General features: G+C 36.1%; 1 long non-coding RNA gene across 1 annotated transcript; it reads left to right on the top strand.

Moving 5' to 3' along the window:
• The first annotated feature begins 7,765 nt into the window (after positions 1 to 7,765).
• Positions 7,766 to 18,206, top strand: LOC135971676 (uncharacterized). The gene is made up of 2 exons (XR_010587929.1): positions 7,766 to 7,992; positions 17,929 to 18,206. It is a non-coding gene; the product is annotated as an uncharacterized lncRNA (long non-coding RNA).
• The last annotated feature ends 5,808 nt before the right edge of the window (positions 18,207 to 24,014 follow it).

Here is a 24,014-nt window from a genome sequence, read left to right as displayed (position 1 = left end):
TTTGTTTGTTTGTTTTTAATTTTACTCTACGTTCTGGGATACCTGTGCAGAAGGTGCAGGTTTGTTACATAGGTATACATGTGCCATGGTAGTTTGCTGCACCTATCAACCTATTTTATAGGTTTTAAGTCCCACATGCATTAGGTATTTCTCCAAATGCTACCTTTCCCTTTGCCCCCAACCCCCTGACAGGCCCCAGTGTGTGATGTTCCCCTCCCTGTGTCCATGTGTTCTCATCGTTCAACTCCTACTTATGAGTGAGAACTTGCAGTGTTTGGTTTTCTGTTCGTGTGTTAGTGTGCTGAGAATGATGGTTTTCAGCTTCATCCATGTCCCTGCAAAGGATATGAACTCATTCTTTATTACCACTGGATAATATTCTATGATGCATATATGTCTCATGCTGTATCATTGTTAATGTCACTCAGAACTACTGCTTTATTTAAAAAAAATGTGGTGGCGTATTTTCAGAGTAGAACACTCTTTGAACACTAGTATAATTTTAGAATGTCCAAAAATATTCACACCTCCACAAAGATCCAGAAGATCCTCTTCTGTGCCCTATGGAGCTACATATTTCAGTTCCTGGGACAATCTTCTTGACTTTCATTGCCTAATGTAAAATTAAAGTAAGTCCTGAGTAGTTGAGTAAATTCTGTAGCCTCTTACCATAGAGCAAACTTCTCTGCTCCAGAATAGTTCACATGTTTTTGCAGAAAAAGATAATGCAACTCAAAAAAATGGAAAGAAATTAGCTGTTTGGTGATCAACTGTGATGGCTTACAGCAGAGTCTGAAAGCCTATTTGAAGAAGGAATCTAAATCAGCTTGGTCATCTTAGAGTAAATTGTGTTAAATTAACAAATTTTAAAATCCATAATTATTTGTTGATATCAATAATAGTTATGTGCCAGACACTGTTTTAAATTATGTACATATATGAGGTACATATTTTTATGATCACAACTTTACAGCTCAAGAAATAAGGCACAGAGAGGTTAATATGTTGTGTAAGGTCACAGAGCAGGTAAATAGAAGCTGACCACAGGGTACTTACTGCAAGTTTCTTCTTTATAAGGTCTTTCTAATTGGAAATGAAAGGGAAGTATAAAGTCTTTCCCCATGAGGACATAAGCCCGCACTACACACTGAATCTGCTGGCACCTTGAGCTTGGACAGTCCAGCCTCTAGTACTCTGAGAAATAATTTCTGTTGCTTATAAGTCACATAGTTTATAGCATTTTCCTATAGCCATCCCAATAGGTGGACTAAAATGGGGTAATCTGAGAAAATGGTGTTGGACTTGCATCTTATTCTAAACAAATGGCCAAACTTTGTTTTGGAACCAAAGGCTTTTAAGAAGATGAGTACTCTAGGTCTTTTTTTTAAAACATTCATTACAAAGTTTTCATGCTATTCATTCCCAGTAATGCAGTACATATGGCATCTAGGAACCAACAGACTTCATTTGAATTTAGGAGACTAAGATTTAAACTCTGACACAAACTGTGTAATCTGGATCACATTAGTGGTTTGAAGTATTCAATATTGTAGTCCATAAAAATAAAAGTACTTCCCAGTCCTTGAATTTGGGAATGCCTTTTGTGCATAAGGTACTTGCTGTGTGTCAAGCAGAGTGTTAGGCACACAAGCAGAAAATGTGCAGAAAATAGAATAATAAACTCCTTGGTTCATATATTATAACCTCATTAAAGTTGAATATTTCCTCTCAGTGCCAATTTCACCTTGCTAGTATTGTCCTTGAAGCCACTCAAGACTACTAGATTATTTGGGAAATGTGTTGATGCTCACACATTCATCATAGGAGAAGTGCATACTTAGATGGAACCCTGATTCGCTTTTCAAAGTCCAGCACTGATCAAAACCCCTGTAGTGGTCCGTGGTTCCTCTCCTACTTACTTGCTGGCTCTATCACTTCATCATCCTCATGTATGCCTTCATTTTGTGCATAAAAGTCAATGAGGCTTGAAAGGGTGACCGGTGGATGTTTCTCTTAATGAACTCTGCTGGTTTCCAGCATGGCAGCTTGGATATTTGGAATATGCCTGCAGGGCATTTTGTTTGCAAATATTGTCACTTTAGTCTCTTTTTACTTCCTGAAAGTGCTTGAAAATTTCAGCAGAAGCTGTGTGCACAGCTGTCATCTCTGGGGCCCCTGCCATGCCCCCCTCAAATGTTCCATTTGGCTTTGCAGTCTTTGTCATAGCAGCCTCTTGGCTGTCTGCCACAGTATCTAGATATCTGCCCTGGTGTACTACCTGGGCATCACAGGGCTTACTACCACTAAGTATCATGAGGCAAGTTGCACAAGAATCACTAAAGTGGATTCACAGATTAATAATGAATGGTCCATGTCCCCCAAAGGCTCTAACCATCCATTAGGAAAGATAGGCATAAGCATAAATAACAACAGGAAATTAGTAAGACAGAATGCCTAATGATAAGGCAAGCAAACAAAAGCAACCAACTTCAGTATTTCAAATTGGCTCACTGGAGCTATACAGCGCGACATCCATTGTAAAATCTTAGCCTCTATGGGTTTAGTTTCCTCATCTGTAAAATAAAGATTGGACTTTATGCATCTAAATTCCCGTTCACTCCTCAAGTCTCATGTCGTTGCAAATCAATCCACCTTCCAGAGGTTGGATTTCTCCATTTTTAAAATAAAGACTTTAAAAATCACTAGCAAAAGATTAGCACATAATAGGTAACCAGTCAATGATGTCTACCTTTGCAGTATTTGCTATTGTTATTTGAGTATAGATGGTCTGGGTGGTAAGATTTGTGGAGCTAACTTCGGGTTTTTTAAACCCAATAAGTTCCATTGTTCTTAATATATTATGTTTGTTTGTTTTAGATCACCAAGGCTTTTGTTTTTAAGAACTTTTCACTGAAATGCTGGCAAAATGAAGGTTTATATTATTGTTTGAAGAGAATAGGGACATCTTAAACCTGTAAGCTAGTACCTCTAGTATCAGGTATCATTAGGTAGGAAAAAAAAAAAAACAAAGTAAAGAGGGAAGGGGAAGTCTTTGAGCAGCAATACAACTCCATCAAGAAACTGAAGAAAATAGGAGCAAAATTTCTTGCAAATGACAGAAACCAAAACCAGACTTTATTATTGGTGTCCATCCAAGGATCACTTGTAATGCACACAGCAGACAGGAATGGCCACTTAAGAGTGAGAAGTCTACAGTAAGAAGATTCCAGGTGAACCAAGGAGAATGACCCCAAGTGGAACAGCACCCCTCAGCTTAGGCAATTGTTTGCTATGTGAGAATGAGTTCCCAGGGCTGTCTGGCATCTGTTTATTTGATTGATTTTTTATCAAAAGCCAGAAATCAAGATTCTTATAAGTTTCTTAAGCTTTAAATACTAGCAAATTATTAAAACATAAAACAATGAATACAATCTTAATGAAATGCATATTTGAGGTAATGTTCCCGGAGTGCAGTCATATAGACATGTCTGAATTTGGCTTTCAGGCAAGTTATGTGGAAGTAACATGCAAGAGAGAAAACAAAATACCCAAAAAGTGGTGGGTAGACACAGTAGAATTCTCTTCAATCTAATCTAATCTAATCTCTTTAGCATCGAAAAATTAATAGCACTTCACTGTCCCCTAGATGCACTTCCTATGTCACCTATTCAAAGGATATTAAACATGCAGTTCTATGCGTTTTCAGAGTATACTGGGAGGGAAGCTGATGGTGACTCCCCAAATCGGAGACACAGGATCATAGGATATTAGAGCTGGAGTTGCCTTCATAATTGTCTCATCCAGTTCACATTTTAACACTGAAACTGAGTTTCAGATAAGTTAAGAGATTAATCTAAAAATCACACAACTTGTTAATAGCAAAGCTGGTACAATAATCCGTGTATTTTCACCTTGCTTGGAGAGAGTCCATAGCTTCTGAATTTAGATCTTCTTTTACAAACTATCCACTTATCCCAACCAGATATTAAAAAGTAAATCCTCTTTTTGTTATTAAAAATACAAAATCGCTTGGACTTGTCTTCAAGAGTTTCTCCACACAGAGGTTAGGAGTGTGAGGAAAATGGCCTCTGGAGCAACAATGATTTAGAGCTTGGGCTGTAGCCTTTGATCACTAGCACACTTTGCCCTGCTGTGAATTCCACAGATGGAGTTTTCTCGGGGAGCTATATAACTTTCTAGGTTATGTAGTTGAAATAAATCTCCCTCTAAACCCACTTACTTTGCTCTCCTGCCCAGTCTTTATTAACTACAGGTTGTAAGACAAGTTTGGAAGCATTCGCGCTAGTCAAGTTTTGTGCATGGTACGCCACTGCCCTCTACTGGTAGTACTATTCAAACCCCTCCTGCTATCTCCAAGTGCGGTGATGTGTTTAGTCCCAGGATAAGAGAGAAATTTTGTGATGCCGACAGTTCTTTTGGCTCCAAGACAGGCAAATAAAGGGCAGTAACAAATGATGTATTACATTAAGGAATTTATTTATTTCAGGTAAATGAGTTTCACCATTTTCTGTGTTAATGTTTCTGTATCCCTGGTGAAATCAAGGATAAATGGGGTGTGTGTGTGTGTTTGTGTGTGTGTGTGTGTGTGTGTCTACATATTGGAGACATCAGGCCTGTGGGTTCATAACTATGGAAGGAGAAATTAAACCAACGCAAAAGACCTGTTAACTTATGCCAGTTGGTTTTCTGCAGTGAAGGTGGAGGGAAGTTCTTTGAAATATTCATTGGTTTGTATCAAGTATAGTTTCAAGTATAGTTGAGTTTTAGTCCTAGAGCTTACTTAATATGTAGGTAATGGGGTTCATCTGGCTCAAAATATTAAAAAGAAACTGCATTTTGCAACTAGTATAATCTATCTTCTTTCTCTCTTTTGAAACAGTGGTTCATAGATAGTCAAATGTACTCTCTGGTTTCCCATTAATGCTAAATTGAAGAAGAGTTGGATTTCTTTTTCTATATTAATAGCACATGGAGTCACACACTGAAGAGCCAATTAACAGGAATTTTGCAGGAAAAAAAAAGGATTTCTCTGTCAACATACCCAGGGTCTCAGCAGTTTCTAGGTTATTAATGTGCCTCAAAAACCTGTAAGAGCTGCATATGTATTAAGGCAGCTAACCATTTTTCCATCAGCTTTGTGTAATCCTCCAATTCTGGATGCAATCGGTTTTCAACACATTGTGAAAGAAAAGCAAATACTCTTGCACCTGGCCTAGTGCCATGTAGCAAAACAGACTTGGAACAACTAATTTGAAGCTGCAATTAATGCCTTTTTTTATTCTGGGGAAACACTTCTCTTGAGAAAGGTGTTTTTCCTTTTTTTAACCTATATATTACATGGATGTCAGAATTACATATTTTCTCACAAGATTTTAGATAAGCCCTGATATTTCCATGCTGATAAAAGTGAATCCATTTGATGATAGAAATATTTCCTGTAGAGCATTTAAATAAACATATTAAATAAAATTAGAATTCAGAGGGATCTCAAAAATAATACTTTAGGATCGATTACATAGGCATTCCTTTTATTATTTTGGTTGATCTATCTATGTATCTATGTATCTATCTATCCATATGTCTATCTAACAGTTAAATTATAAATGCATCCATTATGAATCCTATGGTATTTAACAGACTTGAGAAGTTGCAATGGTCAAGGTATACTTCTTATTTCCACCTGCCTGGAATATACAGAGTTAAATGACAGTGGCAATGAAAATAAAATTTCTGTTCCATAGATAAGAAAGTAATTACTTATTATTCAACTTTTTAAGTGGTCAAAGGCATATTTCTTTATTGGACAACTACACTAAAAGTACTTGTTTGCTTGAAATAAATCTTCTGCCTATTTTTTCCTGTGTATTGGTGGCTGACTTAGTCAATTCCATCTTATTCTTTTTCAAACAACAGCTTTATTGAGCTATCATTCACATACCATACGTTTCAGCCACTGAAAGTTGCAAAATGCAGTGGTTTTTAGTATATAAACAGAGTTGTTCAACCATCACCATAACCTAACTTCAGAAAATTTTTGTCACCTCAAAAAGAAACCCCATTCACATTGGCACCCACTCCTCCATCTTCTCTCCCATCCCCCTCCCACCACCCATTCCTATCCCTAGGGAACCATCAATCTACTTTTCTTCTCTATAGATGTGCTTTTTCTAGATATTTAATTTAATAGAATCATACCGTATATAGTGTCTTGCGACTGGCTTTTTTTACTTCGCATAAAGACTTTGAGATTCACCCATGTAGTGGCAGGTATCAGGTACTTCACTGCTTTAATGTCTGAAAAAAAAAAACTTCTTTGTATGTATACACCACATTGTATTTATCCATTCATCAGATAGCAGAATAGACATGAGACTTTTTTTTTTTTTTTTTTTTTCCAAGGTCTTACTCTGCCATCCAGGCTGGAGTGCAGAGGCACGATCGTGGCTCACTGCAGCTTCAACCTCCCCAGGCTCAGATGATCTTCCCACCTCAGCTTCCTGAGCAGCTGAGACCACAGGTGCAAGCCACCATGCCTGGATACTTGTTGGATATTTTGTAGAGATGAGGTTTTGCCATATTGCCTACGCTGGTCTTAAACTCTGGGCTCAAGCGATTGTCCCACCTCAGCTTCCCAAAGTGCTGAGATTACAGGCATGAGCCACCGTGCCTGGCCTGACATTTGACTATTTCACTTTTTGGCAACTATGAATAATGCTGCTGTGAGCATTTATAGATACATTTTTCATTTCTCTTGAGTGTATACCTCAGAGTGAAATAATTTAGTCATATTATAACTCTTTGTTTAAATTTATGAGAAAATGCCAACTGTTTTCCAAATAAGTTCCAGTATTTTACATTCCTACCAGTATTATGTGAGAGTTCTACTCTTTGCATATAATCTCCAGCATCACCATTATCAATCTTTTTTGTTATAACCTTCCTACTGGGTACAATTGGATAAAATACATCTCTAAGTTATTGAGTTGTAAGAATACTTTATGTATTCTAGATGATAATCCATTACCAGACATGTAATTTGCAAATATTTTCTCCCATTCTGTGGGTTTATCTTTTCATTTCTTGATGATGCAATTTGCAGCACAAAATATTTTAGTTTTGACCAAGTTCTATATATATTTAACATGTGCTTTTAAATATATATATATATTTAAAGTGCATATGTATATACACACACACATATATTTTTAACACGTGCTTTTGGTATAGAGAAAACATTACCTGAACCAAAGTCACAAATATTTACTCCTCCATTTTCTTCTAAGTGTTTTTCATTTTAGCACTTATATTTAGGTCTATAACCCATTTGAGTTAATTTTTGTATTTAGCATAAGGAAGAAGTCCAACTCCAGTTTTTGTATGTTCTTATCCAGTTGTCCAGCACCATTTGTTTAAAAGACTATATTACCCCCAAATTAATTCTCATGATGTCCTTGTTAAAACTTCATTCACCAAGAAGACAATGGTTTATTTCTGGACTCTCAAGTCTGCTCCATTGACCAATATGTTTACTTTATGTCAATGCCATACTGTCTTGATTACTGTAGCTTTGTAGTAAGTGTTGAAATTGGGAACTGTGGGTCTTCCAGGTATGTATTTCTTTTTCAAGTATCAATGGTATTTTTCTTAATTGGACAACTTCACTGAAAATATCTCTTTGACTCTAAAATGAATGTCTTAGATGTTTCTTCCTATACATTGGTATCTGCTTTTAGTAATTACCATCTTGGTCTTTTGGGTTAAAGCAAATGACTTGGTTTTAATCTTATGTCTGGCAAAATTTACTATGAAATTTGAAACAAACATGAGGAATTTTGAAAGGATTGTTGCTTTTTAACTCACATAAATTTTACTTCTAAAGGTTCTTCCAATAAAGGTACACACTGTGTGGTCGTCTCTGTTGCAACTGAGCAAAGAGCCAGGATTGGAAGTATTAGCTTTCATGGGGCCCAGGTAAGTTGCCACATGTTGCAAGTGGTAGGTTCCATAATTGAGAGAAAAGAATGAAAGAAAGTGTCTAGGAAGAAAAGAAGAGTACCAATGTAACAGGAATTGGAAGCCAGCAAAATGAAGTAAGTTAACTTTATACTTTTGGTCATTTTTGTTTCCAAAGAAGCATTAAGTTTGATTGTTAGAACTGCATGATGAGAAGAAAAAAAATTTGGTGAATGGCCTTGTTCTCTAAGAGGACACTAGAATTCTAATTAAAAAAAGAACAATTTCATCATTTTCAAAAAACATTGCTGACTACTCTAAGATTCTAATTTTGAAGATAAGCAAGAGCCCCAGATGAGATAACCAAAATTATCCAGATGGCAGTCATCCAAGCCACTACTAAAAAAACCAGATCCTCTAGCTCCTGGGTCAGATTTAATATAGGTTTACCTTCAGAAGAAGTTACAACATATAGGACTTTCGTTTTAGAGAAAGAGTTGAGAGGAAAACAGAAACAATAGGAGATGGTACAACCTTGTATAATTGCATTCCTTAATTTTATATATATGGCACAGGAAGTCAGGTATATCAATGAAAACTTGTGTTTATGTCTCCTGGTGAATCCTATTATCTGCCTAATGCCCTATTTTAAGACTGTGCTAGAATCCCCATCCCAGGCTGATTGCACTGAGCAATTACTGATCTGCATCGCTCTCGACTGGAGGCCCCAGAAAACAAATAAAAGACCCTTGGCCATAGCCACTACTAAGTTCCTTTCTTCTGCTGTCTCCAAGTTGAGAAAAAGCAAACAATTGGAAAACATATTTTAGGATATCATCCAGGAACACAGGCGCAATGCTTTGTGCTTTTCTTTTTTGCACATGCTCCATTCTTCTTCCATAGGATGATAAACATAAACCCTAATGTCACCCCAGAGCTGTGGATGGCACCCAAGGAGTGCCAAGCCATGATCTACAGCCAGCTGCCAAGTGGGAGAAGAGCCCACACTTGCAGAGCATTGACAGGGAACATGGCTGCAACTGTGAAGAAATACACGAGAGCCATATGACTGGACAAGAGCCAACTAACTGGCCACTCTGACTGAGTGCTACTGACCGGATCACACCTCAGAACCTTAAGACCAAAAATACCTCACTAACATAACCCCCTGTGAAACCAAAGACAAGAAGTCAGTTACAAATAAAAACCCTGTACAAAGGCTCAGCTATGTGAAAACATCCAGAAAAGAAGCCTGTTAACTGTACTCAGTCTACATCACAGTTAAAGGAACACCCACATGCAGATATGAAAATGAGCTAACTTAAGAACTCTGGCAATTCCAAGGACCAGATTGTCCTATGTCCTCCAAATGATTGTACCAGCACTCCAACAAAAGTTCTTAGGTTGAGCTGGCTGAAATGACAGGAATAGAATGCAGAATATGGAATGAAGATGATTGAGATTCAAGAGAACATCAAAACCCAATCCAAGGAACCTAAGAATCACAATAATAAAATACAGGAGCTGACAGATGAAGTAGCCAGGATGAAAAAAGAACCTAATTGATTTGATAGAACTGAAAAACACACTACAGGATTTTCACAATGCAATTGCAAGTATTAACAGCAGAATAGGCCAAGCTAAGGTAAGACTCTGATCTTAAAGATCAGTTCTCTGAAATAAAACAGTCAGACAAAAAAGAAAGGAAAAGAAAAAAGAGAAAGAACAAACATATCCTCTGAGAAATATGGGATCTTGTAAAGAGGGAAAATGTACAAATCACTGGCCTCCCCAAAAGGGATAGGGAAAAATCAAACAACATGGAAAACATATTTTAGGGTATCATTTATAAAAACTTCCCCAACCTCACTATAGAGGCCAATAGTCAAATTCAGGAAACACAAGGAACCCCTGCAAGAATCTACATAAGATTACCCCAAGACACACGATCATCAGATTTTCCAAGGTTGAAATGAAAAAGAGAATGTTAAAGGCAGCTAGAAAGAAAGGGCAGGTCACCAAAGGGCAGGAACTCCATCAGGCTAACAAAGAACCTCTCAGCAGAAACCCTAAAAGTCAAGAGAGATTGGGGGCCTATACTCAACATTCTTAGAGAAAAAAATTTTCAACTAAGAATTTCATATACAACTAAATGAAGCTTTCTACATGGAAAAAAAAAAAAAAAAGTAAGATTCTTTTCAGATAAGCAAATGCTTAGGGAACTCATTACAACCAGACCCACTTTACAAAAGATCTTGAAATGAGCACTAAATATGGAAAGAAAAGACTCTAACTAGCCAATACAAAAAAACAGTTAAATACACAGACTAGTGACACTATAAAGCAACTACGCAAACAAGCTTGCATAATATCCAGCTATCAATGCAATGACAGGATTAAATCCACACATGTCAATACTAACCTTGATAGTAAATGAGCTAAATGCCCCATTTAAACAGCAAAGAGTGGTAATCTGAACAAAAAAGAAAGACCCAATGATATTCAGTCCTCAAGAGACCCATCTCACTTGCAGTGATACCAATACACTCAAAATAAAGGGATGGAGGAAAATCTACCAAGCAAATGGAAAAACAGAAAAAACAGGGGTTGCAACCCTTAATTTGAGACAAAGCTGTTTTAAATCAACAAAGAAAAAAAAAAAGACACAGACGGAATTACATAATGGTAAAAGGTTCAATTCAATGAGAAGACCTAACTATACTACATATACAGCACTCAACACAGGAGAATCTAGATTTATAAAGCAAGTTCTTAGAGACCTAAAAAGAGACTTACACTCCCACACAATAATAGTGGGAGGCTTCAATGCTCCACTGACAGTATTAGACAGATGACTGAGGCAGAATTAACAAAGATATTCAGGACCTTAACTAAATGTTGAAGCAAATGGCTCTAACAGACCTCTACAGAACTTTCTACTTTCAAAACAACAGAATATACATTCTTCTCATTGCCACATAGCACGTACTATAAAATCAAGATCACGGTCAGAAATGAAACAATACTCAGCAAGTGCAAAAGAACCAAAATGATATCAAACACACTCTCAGACCACAGCACAATAAAAACAGAAGTCAAGACTAGGAAAGTCACTCAAAACCATACAACCACGTGGATATTAAACAATGTGCTCCTGAATGACTTCTTGGAAAATAATGAAATAAAGGCAGAAATCAAAAAGCTATTTGAAACTAATGAGAAGAAAAATACAACATACCACCGTCTCTGAAACACAACTAAGGCAGTGTACAGAGGGAAATTTATGGCAGTAAATGCCCACATCAAAAAATTAGAAAGATCACAAATTGGCAGCCTAACATCACAACTGAAAGAATTAGAGAAGCAAGAGCAAATCAACCCCAAATCTAACAGAAGACAAACAATAATAAATATCAGAGCTGAACTGAAGGAAATTAAGACATGAAAAACCATTCAAATGATCAACCAATCTTTCACTGGTTTTTTGAAATAAATTAATAAAATAGTCCACTAGCTAGACTAATAAAAATATAGAGAGAAGATCCAAACAGACATGACTGGAAACAACAAAGAAGATGTTACCACCCACCCTACAGAAACACAAATAACTCTCAGAAACTATTATGTACACCTTTAGGCACACAAACTGGAAAGCCTAGAAGAGATGGATAAATTCCTGGACACATACCCTCCCAAGACTAAACCAGAAATAAATTGATTCCCCAAGCAGACCAATAATAAGCTCCAAAATTGAACCAGTAATAAATAGCCTACCTACCAAAAATCCCAGTACCACATGGATTTACAGCTGAATTCTATCAGATGTACAAAGAAAAGCTGGTACCATTCCTATTGAAACTATTCCAGAAAAATGAGGAGGAGGGACTCCTCCAAAGCTCATTCTTTGAGGCCAGCATCACCCTGATAGTAATCTTGCAGAGACACAAGAAAAAAAAAAAAAGAAAAAAAGAAAAAAGAAAACTTCAGGCCAATATCTTTGATGTATTTTGATGCAAAAATCCTCAATTAAATACTTGCAAACCAAATCTGGCATCATGTCAAAAAGTTAATTCACCATGAAGAAGTAGGCTTTATCTCTGGGATGCAAGGTTGGTTCAACATATGCAAATCAATAAATATGATTCATCACATAAACAGAACTAAAACCAAAAACCACAGGATTATCTCAATACATGCAGAAAGGCTTTCAATAAAATTCAATATCACTTTATGTTAAAACTCTCAATGAACTACATATTGAAGGAACTACCTCAAAATAATAAGAGCCATACATGACAAACCCACAGTCAACATCATACTGAATGTGTAAAAGATATAACTGTTCCATTTGAAAACTGGCACAAGACAAGGATACCCCCTCTCACTACTTTCATTCAATATAGTATTGGCAGTCCTGGTCAGAGTGACCAGGCAAAAGAAAGACATAAAGGGCACCCAAATTGGAAGAGAGAAAGTCAAACTTTCTCTGTTTGCAGAAGACATGATTCTATATCTAGAAAAACCCATGGCTGGGCATGGTGGCTCATACCTGTAATCCTAGAACTTTGGGAGGCTGAGGCGGGAGGATCACCTGAGGTCAGGGATTCGAGACCAGCCTGGCCAATATGATGAAACCCCATCTCTACTAAAAATACCAAAATTAGACAGGAGAATTGCCTGAATCCAGGAAGTGGAGGTTGCAGTGAGCTGAGATTGCACCACTGCACCCCAGCCTGAGCAAGAGAGTGAGACTCTGTCAAAAAACAAACAAACAAACAAAAACCATAGTCTCAACCCAAAAGCTCCTTCAACTGATAAAGAACTTCAGCAAAGATTCTGGATAGAAAATCAACATTAGAAACTCAGCATCATTCCTATACACCAATAACAGCCAAGCCAGGAGCCAAATCAGGAGTGCAATCCCATTCACATTTGCCACAAAAAGAATAAAATACCTAGGAATACAGCTAACTAGGGAGGTGGAAGATCTTTAGACAGAGAACCACAAAACTGTGCTCAAGGATATCAGAGAAGACACAAACAAGTGGAAAAACATTCAATGTTCATGGATAGGAGGAATCAATATCATTAAAATTCCCATGCTGTCCAAAGCAATTTACATATTCAATGCTATTCTTATCAAACTAACAATGACATTCTTCATAGAACTAGAAAAAAAATCCATTTTAACATACATATGGAGCCAAAAAAGAGCCCAAATACCCAAGGCAATCCTAAGCAAAAGGATCAAAGTTGGAGGCATCATGCAACCCAACTTCAAACTATACTACAGGGCTACAGTGACCAAAACAGCATGGTACAGGTACAAAAACAGACTTATAGACCAGTGGAACAGAATTGAGATCCAAGAAATAAGGTTGCACACTTACAAGCATCTGATCTTCAACAAAGCTGGGAAAAACCAACAATGGGGAAAATACTCCCCTATTCAATAAATAGTGCTGGGATAACTGGCTAGCCATATACAGAAGATTGAAACTGGACCCCTTCCTTACACCCTATAAAAAATCAACTTAAGATAAATTAAAAACTTAAATGTAAAGCCCCGAACTATAAAAGCTGGAAAACAACCTAGGCAATACCATTCTGGGCTAGAAATGGGCGAAGATTTCAGCATGAAGATGCCAAAAGCAATCGCATCAAAAGCAAAAATTGACAAATGGGATCTAATTGAACTAAGGAGCTTCTGCACAGCAAAAGAAACAGAGAAACCCAAAGAAACCCAGTAAAAAGTGGACAAAGGACCTGAGCAGACACTTTGCAAAAGAAAACATACATGCAACTAACAGTCATATAAGAATATCCTCAATATTACTGATCATTTAAGAAATGCAAATCAAAACTACAGTGAGATATCATCTTATACCAGTCAGAATGGCTACTATTAAAAAGTCAAAAAATAACAGATGCTGGCAAGGCTGCAGAGAAAAAAAGGAGTACTTATTCACTGTTGGTGAGAGATAAACTAGTTCAACCACTGTGGAAGGTAGTGTAGCAATTCCTCAAAGACCTACAGGCAGAAGTATTATTGACTCATCTATCCCATTACTGGGTATATAACCAAAGGAATATAAATTATTCTACTGTAAAGACACATGCATGTGTATGTTCATTCTAGCAATATTCACAATAGCAAGAACATGAAATCAACTTAAATGTCCATCAGTGGTAGACTGGATAAAGAAAATGTGGTATAAATATGCAGTGGAATACAACACAGACATGAAGAATAATAAGACCATGCCCTTTTCAGGGACATGGATGGAGCTGGAAGCCATCATCCTTAGCAAACTAATGCAGACACAGAAAACCATAATTATCTGTTATTTTGTGTGGGTATATATATTCCTTGCTTCCCGGAGATTAGTAGAAAAGAAAAAATAAGAACATAAAGAGCTTAATTAAATCTCTTTGACAAACTAGCTCAATAAAAAAGGTTAAATTGATTTTCTTATCATTCAGCCTTCATGCACATTGTTGCATTTTTGAAGGAAAAAGAGATTATGCATCTTTTATTTTTAAAAAATATCTGAGTTTACTGGCTTCCACTTTCCAAGCCTGAAATCTCTGAGATATTTTGAGGAGGAGAAAGTAACAAAGGCCACCATGTTCTTCCTCTCTCAAAATTATCCTCCAAGGAGAGTTTTGCCACTTCACATTTTCTTAAGTATGGCTCATGAAGCAGCCTCTTAGGAAGAAGGAATAGATAATAAATGAAATTCATTAGTAGTATTAAGTTACAACTCGGAAATATGTTTCAGAAAGTCCAATAGCATCAGCCTTAACAACACTTTTCTCTCAGTGTCTGCCTTTGTACCAAGCTCTCAGATTGCCAAAATGGCACTATGGTGAAAGAATAATTACTTGGTGGCATCTGACCAATTTCTTGTGGTTTTATTTTGTTTGTTTTTTTTGTTTGTTTGTTTTGAGACTTTAAGTATTTCTCCACATTACATGTTAGCAAGTGATCCTGGCTGGAGGAATGTTCCTATATCTGTCCACTGAGTCTTCTCAGTTCTCGCCCCTACTCCCAGGCATTTCCCTCCTCATATTACTTGAGAGAGTCTATTTTCTCTCTTTGCACCTAGGTCCTTCTATGTCCTTCTCCTGTAATGCACATCTTCCATGATTCCCAGTGCTTACACATAATTTCTTTTAAATGAGTAAAAATTGCTTCTTTTAGCCAAAACCTTTTCTATGTGTAACCATTACAGAAGAGGGAAAGTCAATGTTAGGGAGGAAGTACAATACGTGCTATGCTTGTACAATCAAGAGAGAAACATGAAAATTATAGAAAAAGACCAATGGCTATGAAAGCAAACAGAAACATGCTTGGATATTTATGTCAAGTTGCAGACACTGGTGGTAGCTTTTCCTATTTCAAACATCCTTTTCTTTTGATGTAACAAAATATTAATTTTATATGGGTTGCCAATGGGCTTTTTACAACGATTCAACCCCTAAGACTTGCTTGTAACTATATGTAATCATGTGACACAAATCTGCCTGATGGGATGTGGAAAAAGAAGTAAATCCATTTGACATTTTACCTTTTTCTTTCTTCTTCTTTCTTTCCTGGAATAAATATTTGATTCCCAAACTGAGAGAAATTGTCTTGCGACCTTGAGGAACAAACCACAGAATATTGTTGGCTGAGAAAAGATACCTAGACTGTCAACCACACATCTCTTGACACCTTAGAAAAATTAACTACATTGCTTGTGTGTGCTATTGAGTATTTGGAAGCATCTAAATATAATCCCAATATGTTTGTGCATGAGTATATATGTCTCTGTATGTGCATTATAAATTATAATACCAACTGTACTCCTAAGTCTAGAAATAATCTTTTAAAACACATTATAAGTGTTTCATAAATGAATATACCAACATTTATTTAACTAATGCCCCATTACAAATGTTTAGACTATAGCTTCTCAAACAAGGATAATACTATTCTCCTAAGGGGACAGAAACATGTGTTAGTGGAGTGTTTCTGGTTGTTTCAAAGGTTGATGTAGGCACATTTCTGGAATTTCATGGATGAATGAAAGGAATGTAAAATCTCCTGTAATTCACAGGCCAGGCACACAAATGAAGAACTGCTCACCTAACGTGCCAATACAGCCCTACTGAGAGCCAGCAGATTAGGGGTTTTATACTTTTTAACATTATAAACAATATAAACATGTTTTGATGAAAATTTTTGTAGAAGCAGCTAATTATTTTCTTAGTGGAAATCACCTAGAGATAAAAATACTAAAAATACTGGGTCCAAATTCAGTTACTTTAAGATTTTAGGATTCTGCATGCATGCATGTACATACATACAATTTTTTCCAAGTTGTTTTTCAGAAAATCTGTGCTAATAAATTTTGAAATTATTTTCATTTTGCCAAGATAAGGAAATTAGTCTTTTAACAGTAGTGGTTGCTTAAAGCAGGGGTTTACTTGATGGTGGTAGAGATGATGGTAGATAATGATAGTTAACTGATAGTATAGAGTTCATTTCATCTCTACCATCAGGTTCCATGCCATTGCTACTGTGTACATCGCTGTGGGGCTTTCAAACTTAGGTGTCCAGGCTACATCTGAGGTCTCCTGAACCAGGTGCCCATAGGTAGCGTCCCCGTGCTGTCGTGGGCAAGCCTCACAGGAGTGTGCACCGTGATGCGTGCAAGTGACTCCAGAGCATGTCAATGAACTGGTCTTGTGTCCTCAGGGGTGGAGCAGGTATTAAGAAAGGCTTCATTTTTCCTTTTTTAAAAATAGCAAATTAGGACGGGCGCGGTGGCTCACGCTTGTAATCCCAGCACTTTGGGAGGCCGAGGCGGGCGGATCACGAGGTCTAGAGATTGAGACCATCCTGGCTAACACGGTGAAACCCCGTCTCTACTAAAAACACAAAAAACTAGCCGGGCATGGTGGTGGGCACCTGTAGTCCCAGCTACTCGGGAGGCTGAGGCAGGAGAATGGCCGGAACCCGGGAGGCGGAGCTTGCAGTGAGCCGAGATCCGGCCACTGCACTCTAGCCTGGGCGACAGAGTGAGACTCAAAAAAAAAAAAAAAAAGAAAAGAAAAAAATAGCAAATTTAAAAAAATAGCAAATTAGTAGTATCCTATAAGTTCAAATAAAAGAATATCATTTCTCCTTTGGGGTTAAAGAGCCAGGGAATGCTACTTTGAGATGCTCTGATCCATTGCTTGCTGAAAGCTGACTCTCACTTAGCAAAGGCTGCGATGTGCAACTTTTCATCTGGTGTCCAGTGCCCTGGATAAGAACACCCCAACTTCCATTCAGTCTTTATTTTCTGCTATTGGCTTCCATAACACCCACGCCCTCCTGATCGAGGTAAAATTCAAATGCCATTTTCTCCATGCAACCTTCACATACAGAAAAAATGTATATATATTTTACTTATGTTCTCTTAGAAACAATGAAGTCATTCTCTCAATAATAGTAACAATGAAAACAGAAGAACAAACATTTGCATAGAATTTTGTGGACTACAAGCAGCCTTAGGAGGTACTTTTATTTTTTTAATTTAAAGATGAGGAAATAAAATATTGACTTGTTTGTGATAGGAAGAAAGAATGAGGCCTCTTAGAAATTCCTGTTGTAAAAATGAGTTCAAATACGCTGTGAATTTCTTTGTGACTTAAAATTATCCTAGTAAATGATTAATAAATCATATTTTGTTTAGTATGATTCTAAAACTTAAAACGAGGTATACATATTATATAAAATTTAGGAAATAGAAAAAGCCTTAACATAGAAGTTTAACATCACCACGATGACTGTTAATATTTTAGGGTGTTATGCATTAGTACAAATAATTGTATTTGTGTATTTGTATATGTACATTCTTTTGTACATATCAGATAATAAAGTATGTCCTGCAATGTGTGACATATTTATCCTTTTATTTCTAGTGTTCAGCACCTGTCATGGCAGTCAAGGGATCCTCAATATGTGTTGAATGCTGGGCCTGGAGGAAAAATGTCAGAATTGTTTTAGACTGTGATTTTTTCCATGTGTACAACGTTAGAATTTGTTTTCTCAAGTACTAAATATCTGCTCACATGACAATACAAAATATGAGTTCTCTTTTATGGAGGAAAGTACTGAAGTTCGGAAAAAAAATGATTTGTCTCACATTGCATAGGTAATAAATTAGAACGCAATTGGAGTCTAGGTCTTCATATTTTAAGTTCTGTGTCTTCATGTTTTAAGTTGAGGATTTCTCTAGCACAGTCTCCTCAAGTTCCTTTGGCTTCCTGGTTAAGATTACATTAAAAGGTGAAATACAACTTACTTTCATGAATTTAAGAATGCTGCAATAAAAATGAATGTGTGTGTGCTTTCGTTTTAGAATCACACTAAACATACATACATAAATATATAAATTTGTAGAAGGATTACACTAAACTGCTATTTATCACATCAAATTTAACAACCTCCTTATAAACACACACACTGAAATGGCCTGGTTACCTGAAACTCTGTGGGTTTCTGCCTATAGCCATCCACATCCCTGTGTGGCTAGCTATATCATGTGCAGACAGGAAGAAGTCTGACTTTAAGATGGTATCTTGTATGTGAGAAAATGTTAATGGAAACGCTTATACACAAACCATCTGTCAATGCTATTCATATATGGGGGAAAAAAAAAGACTAACTGTGCCCTTTGAAGTAATACTATGATAATGTGGTTTACTGGGATACAAATCAGGAACTCTGATTATATGATGTTCCTGTAATTTGTATGTCTCATTGCCAGTATTATTGCTCTGTTTGCAGTTTATAATTTTTGAAATTATTATATTGCCTTTTAAATTGTTAATACTAGCTGTAAATGGCACAATTGCTGACATGAAAGACAGGATAGGGTATAAATCTTTTTTCCCTTACCGCTCCTCATTGACCTAAATACTTCTACTCCTACTCCTCACCGCCATTATTTCAGCCTTTTAATTTGGATTCCTTGATGCTACAACAGATTTGTATGTCAGTATCTCAATTTTTTAAACATAGAGAATGTGCATGTGACTGCTCTTTCTTACCCAGGAACAGTAAGATAATATTAAAGAGGGCTAATGAAAAAGAAATGACCCCTATGTACTTTGTGAAAATAAGAAGGAACCAAAATCCAAGACTTCGCAAAGGAAACAATTCAACTTCAAAGGTTGTACAAAGTAAATGAAGCACCAACTGTGCGTTTAAATGGATGATGGAAGAAATGGCTGCCATCCACATTTTACCCTCAGGAGCTTTTGGTTTTCATCCAGACACAACAAATACAATAAAAGATACAAAGAGACTACATGGAAAAGATAAATTTATTATATAAAACATATAATATATACATCTTTAACTATAAAGATAGAATTGTAAGTACTTAAATAAGTGATACAGGGGCAGGGTGCAGTGGCTCATGCCTGTAATCCCAGCACGTTGGGAGGCTGAGGTGGGCAGATTGCCTGAACTCAGGAGTTCCAGACCAGCCTGGCCAACATGATGAAACCCCATCCCTACTAAAATACTCAAAATTACCCAGGCTTGGCAGCGTGGCCTGTAATCCCAGCTACTTGGGAGGCTGAGACAGGAGAACCACTTGAATCCGGGAGGTGGACATTGCAGTAAGCCGAGATCGCACCATAGCACTTTAGCCAGTGTGACAGAGCAAGACTCCATCTCCAAAAATACAAACAAAAAAGAAGTGATACAGGTATGATGTATAAGAGTTTGAGGGAGTAATCAATTTAATTTGGAAAGACATATAATTCTGATTAAATCTTAAAGGTATTTTGTATCCTACACATGTCTCATAGGGACACTCTCCAAGGTCGAAACAATTCCACATCAGAACTTCTAAATTATTTTCTTTCATTTTTTTTTCTTTTTCCTGTGGACAAGAAAAAATTTCAGGCATTGCTTTATTCTCATGTAATCATCTCTGGTGAACACACTGAGCATTTTCTTCTCTGAATCACATTGGGTGACATCACACATGAATACTGACATGAGGAATTTGAGCCAGAGCTTCCCTTTACCCATGAAGGTAGGTGAGCATCACCTTTGTGGGTGGGGAAGGTCTCCTGCCATTGGCTGGTCACTTGTTTGCTTGTAAAAAACACAAGTCACCTTTCCCAACTGTGTGAACACGAACAGGTTCGCTGCCTTCAGCGTTGAGTAATATAATTTTCAGTACCTTAGGCCTTGCCTTTCAGAGCTTGTTGATAACCCCTGGACTCTTTCTCATCTAGGGTAACATCTAGGCCTTGTGACCCCCTTGTAGGAAATGTTGAGTGAAAGAAAATTCAATGAATACCCAATAAAATATGAACTCTATTTTCTCATTCTATGTAGTTCTGGAAACGCATATTTTTATTGGGTTTATAAGTTAAGAAGTGTATTTAGAATGGTCCTTGAACTGAAGTGAACTTACATTCAGGTAAAGGTAGTATTGCTACAATTACAATCTTGTTATCATCATGCTTGTGTTGGAGATCCTACACAAGAACAATTTGGTTTGTGTAAACATGGTATATTTCTTGGCCAATAAAATTAAATTAAAACTTCCTTTAGCCAAATGGAAACAGTTTAGATTGACTACTAGGAACCCAAACCTCTATAGTAAATGTAACCAAAAAAATTAAGGAAATACAAATTACATAGCTTGACGGGGACATGGAAAATATAATTATATTATATAAAATATATAATATAGGCATATTGATATATTTTAATATAATATATAATACATATTTATATATAATTCTATATTTTATATATAAATATATTAATATATAATGTAAATATATATTAATAAAATACATAATATACATATATATTAATAAAATATATAATATAAATATATATTAATAAAATATATAATATATTAAAATATATAGGATGTATGTAATACATAAAAATATAATAATCACTTGGAATTAAAAATTCCTTAGTTGACTTTTTTTTATTTTCCAACATGTGGCTATACTATTCATGATCTTTAATAAGAGACTTCTCTCTCTCATGGGAAGCAGCACACTATAAGATTCCTCCCATCAACTGTCTGTGGAAAATGAATCTGTATCAGTCCCTCAATGCCAGATCAAAGGACTGGCAAAAATGTCAATGCTTGACAAAAAACTTGACAATGCTAACCAACCGTTATGAAGTACTTCCTATTTGCTAGATGTGGTCAGCTGTTACATATATATCTGTTAATCTACATCTATGCTCATTTAATGTGAATAACATCTATTACCATGAAGTCAGAAAATATCCGAGGATAGAAACCAGACTACATGAGAGTTCACTCTACTCAAGAAACAATAAAACTTTTTTACTGAAGAAATGAGAGAAATGAGATTGAAATATTTGTTACGGGAAAATATTTTGTAACAATGAATCTATTTTAATATTAAGAAAAAAACCACCAATTTAACACTCAACTAGGGGATTAGGGTGATTGCTATAATCAAGAAGATTAATGTGACTTTCAAAGTCCTCATGAATGCCAAATGTACAAAGCTATGGCACCCATAATCACTGTTTATATAAGGAAAAATGGACAGTGTAGGAATTCACAGTGTTGGAATATTGAATAAGGGATAGGTTGGATTTAGAGGTATCCTGGTAAATTAGAAGGTACTCTAGTTTGTAGATAATATGAATCTGGTTGAAATCCAAATGAGATATATTTATCTATATTACATAAGAAGTTAGTACAAAAAGGAGAGTCCATAAAGTTAAAAATTAAATTCATTTCGTGAATTCCAAAGCAAGTATATTGACCAAATTAATAAATTTAAAAACGTGCTCTGAATTCGCTAGGGGTTAAACTAACCATGCCAACTGCTCTTGGACTGTTGCTGCTGTTGTGTCATTGCCATTATTTTACTAAGCCTATACTGTTGAAAAGCCAGAAGAAAAAAGACTTATTTCTTTCATTTTGCCTTGGATAATGCCCAAATGCAAAGATTTACAATAACAGTAACTAACTTATTTAGTTCTTTCTGTGTGTCAGCATCTACTCCACATACCAGGCAAAAATAAACTCATTTCATATTTAAGTCATTTGTTTTCCTTTAGATGATGGGATATGCTAGGGACCTTCAGTTGTGTTGCATCAGTCAGTGGGGTTGCCCACCAGCCATTTTCTTTTTGGCGATGCTTTCTTCATTTATGAGAAAATAGAATTGATATACCATCACTAGGCAAGCATAGTTCTGTAAGGCTTAATTTATTCCACTGGGAGATAATGTTTATCATTTTCAACCAGAAGAGAAAAGAAAAGCATGATGCTACTTCAGATAAATGTATCTGCTGCTTTACAATATTAATTAAAATAATTTGCCCCATCCAGTAAGGGAAAGTTATAATTATATATCCTCATTTGCAATCATTTTGGGAAAAAGATGGGTTTATTTCCAGGGAGATCATGTCCATGGGTTAGACAATGAAAGATCCTCTCTTCCACTCTTTCCAAATGGTAAAGTCAGTAAGGGACTTCAGTTTTGCTTTGAAATAGAGCAAAGATATTTCATTTAATTAATTGTGAAAAATAATTATGGACAATATTTATTAATTATTATTATTTCAGTTATGAAATGAAAGTATTGTTGTTACATATTTATTTGAAAAATGCTTTTTGTAGATTTCTGAACAATTCTTCCACTGCCTTATAAAAACCTTAAATGTAATATAGTAACTGATAAGGAATTGGGAGTTCTTCCAAATCTTCACAATATTCTGCTAAGATATAGCTTTAGGCAGCTGGACTAAATGATAATTCCCAAGATGAAACACAGTGGTTTGTTCCCTCAAAGAGGAAACTAATTTCAAACTAACCACGCTTGTTCTAATGAACAAAAATTCCATACTACTCCCCTGGCACCTCAGGAGATGTGGACTTTCCAGAATACTGATATTAAAAAATAAAAGAAGATCATATCAGTTGTTCATAATCATGATAGTCTTAGTATATATTTTATCAGTGGAAGACCTTTTAGTGATCACAGAATATTTCTCCCACTGCATCCTACAAGTACTCACATACAGGAGTCATCCCTTTCATCTTTGCTTAGATGGAATATAGTGATGAAATATTCACTAATAAAAGCAAATCCTACATTTTAATAATGTGAACATATTAGCTTAAAGTGACAAAAGTTGCAGAGATAACCTGATGAGCCTAATCTCAACAGACTTCTGGTGTCTATAGAAAAAATGAAGAAATGGGGAACATATCTAGCAGGAATAATTTTTTTTTTTTTTTTTTTTTTTTTGCAATAGAAGAGTAAGATAATTTCCAAACACAAATGTATTGGCAGATTCTTATTTAAAATTCAACTCTCATTAAGGTGAAGGTCCTAGTTAGCAAATGGGTGTTTCAACTAGGAAGCCATCAGGATATTTTAAAAGTGTTTGCTGGAAGATGCTCATGTTTAATGAGGAAAGAGAATTGATTGTGTATTTAAGGAAGAAAGAGAACTGATTTCTCAGGCACCTCTTCTACTGCTCACAGACAGAACATCTAATGAAAAAGGATAAAGGCAGCTTTGTGAGACAGAGAATCAAATGGAAGCAAATATCATTTGTTTTCTGAAATATCCAAATACTTATGAATAAGGGAAAAAGGAACCTAAATCATGGCAATTTTGACTCAGCTTGTCACTCGTTTTCCTAACATCAGCAAACACTTCAGCTAGGTATTTAGTACAAAAATTCCCAAAAAGTCACTGACATGGTTTGAATTTCTCCAGAAGCTAATCCCAACTCAAGGATTTGAGTTCAAGTAATTTATGTAAAAATTGATATTATGAGACATAATTAGGAGAATGAAGAAGTGAGAGAGAGGCACAAGGATAAAGGTTGAATTGACAAGACAGTGTTCATTCTAAGCAATTGGATCTCATTCTCATTACAGAGTTTCGAGGAGACATAAAACATAAGAACTCTCTCAACTGAGAGCTGAGGAAGCTGGTGCATTAACACACTCATGACCCTA

Source organism: Macaca fascicularis, chromosome 7 (genome assembly GCF_037993035.2).
Source record: "Macaca fascicularis isolate 582-1 chromosome 7, T2T-MFA8v1.1".
NCBI classification, from domain to species: Eukaryota; Metazoa; Chordata; class Mammalia; order Primates; family Cercopithecidae; genus Macaca; species Macaca fascicularis.
The sequence above is the reverse complement of the archived record's forward strand: the minus strand, read 5'-3'. Positions and strand labels throughout refer to the sequence as shown.